This window comes from Elephantulus edwardii, unplaced genomic scaffold, assembly GCF_000299155.1.
Source record: "Elephantulus edwardii isolate Elephantulus edwardi_28Jun2011 unplaced genomic scaffold, EleEdw1.0 scaffold00064, whole genome shotgun sequence".
In the NCBI taxonomy this organism is placed as follows: Eukaryota; Metazoa; Chordata; class Mammalia; order Macroscelidea; family Macroscelididae; genus Elephantulus; species Elephantulus edwardii.
In genome coordinates, this window is record NW_006399814.1 from 19,642 (window position 1) to 23,601 (window position 3,960).

A 3,960-nucleotide genomic window follows, 5' to 3' on the forward strand; every position below is an offset into this window, starting at 1 on the left:
GTCCAGTATCTGCACAGTGACTGAGTCCTAAAAATGTCCATGTGAGGAAAACTGAACATACTACAGGATGGCGTTTGGACACTTGGGTCTACTGACAGCCTGTGAGCAGCCCAACCTGCTGAATGAGGCCTGGGAAAGCCTTAGTTGTGTTTCTGCACTGTGAAGAGAGAAACTCCTTCTGTAGGATCGTCTTTGCATACATGAGTCTTGTACATGTCCTGTTAGGAAGGCTGCTAACGATTTTTAAAGAATTGTGCATACTTAACACTTAAACTGCCCCATAAGGAGGACTGACAGGGTTGCAGGATGATCTGTACACATCTGAGTCTTGTACCTGCCCTTAGACAGGGACTGACATTTCTGAAGAATAATCTGTGCAAACCTGACTTTTAGACATGTCCTGAGAAAAGGGCTGACAATGCACCAGTATTATCTGTGGACACATCTTATTCTCATAACATTCCTGTGCTGATGACTGACCCTACTGTAGCATGGTCTGTGGACACTTGACTCTAGTACCAGCCTTGTGAGGGCCCTGACAGTCTGCCACATGAACTATGCACAGTCCCGTAAATATCTGTCCTGTGAAGAGGGCTGACAGTTATGTAGTATGGTCTGTACACACCTAACTCCTATACCTGCCCTGTCAAGAAGCCAGAGTCTGCTGCAGTATAAAATATAAACACTTAGCTTTGTACCTGTGAGGGGTGCTGATAGACCAGGAAAGTGTCCAATGCATAAATGAACCCTGTACCTGCCCAAGGAGGAAGTGACCATGGTGTAGGATGGGCATCACCTGACTCTTGTGTCTGATGAGTTATGTTGGCTGACAGTCATGCAGAATGGTTTTTGGTACACCTGGGTCCTATATCTGCTCTATCAAGAAGATTGGGTCCTCTACTGGTCCTGTGGGGGTCTCACTTGTGGCAAGATGGTTTGTGCACACCTACTGTTCACCCCTGCACTGTGAAGCAGAAAAGCCCTGCTCCAAGGTGCACACCTGAGTCCTGTACGTGTCCTGTTAGGAGGGCTGAAAGTATTGTCCCATGATTTGTACACTACTGAGTCTGGTGCCTGCCCTGGGAAGAGAACTGACAGCTATGCAGTGTGGTCTGTACAACCTGAGTACTGTATCTAAACAATGATGAGGCCAGACTCCCATGCAGGAAAGTCTGTAGATACCTTGCTTTGCACATGTCCTAGCATGGATGCTGAGAGTGGTGCAGAATGGTCTATGCACCCCTGAGGCTTGTACCTGCACGGTGACCAGGGCTGACCTTGCATCAAGTTGGTTTGTGACCACCTAACACCTAAGACTTATCTCTGCCTTGTTAAGTTAGCAGACAGTTCTGCAGTATGGTCTGTGTGCACCTAATTCCTATACTTGCTCTATGAGGAGTCCAGAATGTCCTGCAGAAGAGTCTCAAAGCACCTAGCTTTGTCCCTGCCTTGTGAGGGGGCTGACAATCCCAAAGGATGGACTATGAACACCTAACTCCTGTACCTGACCAGTGAGTGATGGATCATACTGCAGGCCCAAGTCCTGTTTGAGTCCTATACTTGCCCTATCAAGAGCACTGACTCAGTTCCAGTGTAGTCTTGGGCACCTGGGTTCTCTACCAGCTCTGTTGAGAGATCACTTGTGGCAGAATGGCATGTGCTCACCTTACTTAAATACCTGCACTGTGAAGATGGAAAACCCTACTCCAAGATGATCTCCACACACCCGAGTCCTATATTTGCCCTGTTAGCAGAGCTAATGATATTGCTGCATGACCAGTGCACTACTGAGTCTAGCACCGGCCCTGTGAAGAGGGCTGACATTTTCTGCAGTGTCCTCTGTGCAACCTGGGTTCTATCCCTGACTTATGTTGAAGCCAGACTCTCCAGCAGTAAAGTCTGAGAACACTTGCTTTTTTTAAACCTGCCTTGTGAGGAGTGCTGACAGTGGTACAGGATTGTCTAGGTACACCTGAGTCTTGGACTTGCACAGTGATGTGGACTGACACGACATCTGGATGAATTGCAACCACCTAAGACCTGTACCTGCTCCATTGGATTGGCTGGCAATGGTGCAGGATGATCTTTGTACACTTGGGTCCTATAGCTGACCTGTGAGGATGATTGGCCCTGATACAGTATGGTCTTTGGCCACCTGGGTCCTACACAAGACCATTTGGGGGCTCATCATCTATATTAGGGTCTGGACACACGCAAGTCCTGTACTAGTACTGTTAAGAGGGAAAAGCCTGCTTTAGGATAGTCTCTGCACCCATGAATCATATACCTCTCCTGTGAGGAGTGAACCTGCTGCTGAATTATATGTAATCACCAGAGTCCTCTAGGTGCCCACTGAGGTGGGATAATGGAGATGCAGGATTGCATATGCCTATCTGAGTCTTACAATGGCCCTGTGAGGAGGAATGACCCTCCCTGCTGCAGGATGGTTTCTGGACATCCAGGTCTTCTACCGGCCTGTGAGCGGGCTCCCCTGCTACAGATGGTCTGTGAAAACCTTAGCCATGTACCTGCACTGTGAAGAGGGAAACCCTTGCTGGATGTCATTTGCATACCTGAGTCCTCTCCTGGTCTATTAGGAGGGCTGCCATTGCAGCAGGCTGCTCTGTGGACACCTGGACACTGGGCTTGTCCAGTTAGGAAGCCTGACAATGATTCTTAAAGGACTGTGTACATGAGAGTCTAACTAGACCATGACGAGGGCTGACAGAGTTGCATGATGCTCTATAGACACTATTCTCTTGTGCCTGCCCTTATGAGCCTACTATCTGGTGGCCCTGGACACTTGGGTCCTTTACCCACCATGTGAGGTGGCTCATGTGCAGGATGGTCTGTGCACATACTAATCCTGTATTTGCAGTATGAAGAATGAGACAGTCTCTAGAGGAGGGTCACTGAATTCCTGAGTCCAGTACTTGACCTGTTAGGAGGGCTGCCACCACTGCAGGATGCTCAGTGGTCACCTGAGCTCTGTACTTGTCATATTAGCAAGTCCATGATTTCTTAAGGACTTTGCAAACCTGAAATTTTAACTGTTCTGTAAGGAGGATTGACGGAATTACAGGATGATCTGTGTGCACCTGATCCTTGTACCTACTCTTAGAGGCTGGCTGAAATCCTGCAGGATGGTTGATACATGCCTGACTCCTGTGCATGCCCTGAGGGAAAAAGCAGACAGTACTGTTGGGACCACTTACTCTGTTTCTCTGGGGAAATTAGGCCTGGAAGAAATGAATATAAATAAAGACACAAGAGACAAACAACATACAGAGACAAAACAGGACTGCTGCAGCCAGATAGGACGGAACTCGACCGGCCCCAGCAGCTATGCCATCTTTATTTATACCTTTTGGAAACAAAGAGATGGCTCACAGGGAAATAGAAAATTTAAGGGTTGCATCATAGAGCCCAGGTGGGCTGGGTACAAGTGGAAACAGTATGATTACCATAGGGCTCCAATGGGCTGAGTACATAGTTAGATACATTCAACCAAGACTTCTTTGCATTCATAAACTGTGCTTTCTCTCTTCTTGCAACAACTTTATCAAGAGTAGGAATAATAATGAAAGTCAGTGTCTAAAGATGTATGGGAACTGCTTGCAATCTTCCTTCTCAGAGCACCTTGTGAGCTCTGTTTGCAATCTTCTTTTTAAAGACACCTTCTGTGTGCAAGGCCCACAACCATATTATAAGGATGCAGTCCTTTACAATTCTTTGGACTGGAAGAGATGTATATTTGTTCCCATTCCAAAGAAAGGTGACTCAATAGAGTGTGGAAACTACAGAACAATATCATTGATTTCACATGCAAGCAAGATGCTACTGAAGATTATCTAAAAACGACTGGAACAGCACATCAACAGAGAACTGCCAGAAGTCCAGGCTGGATTTAGAAGGGGTCATGGTACTTGGGAATCCCAGAACACTTGATCATGCTAATGC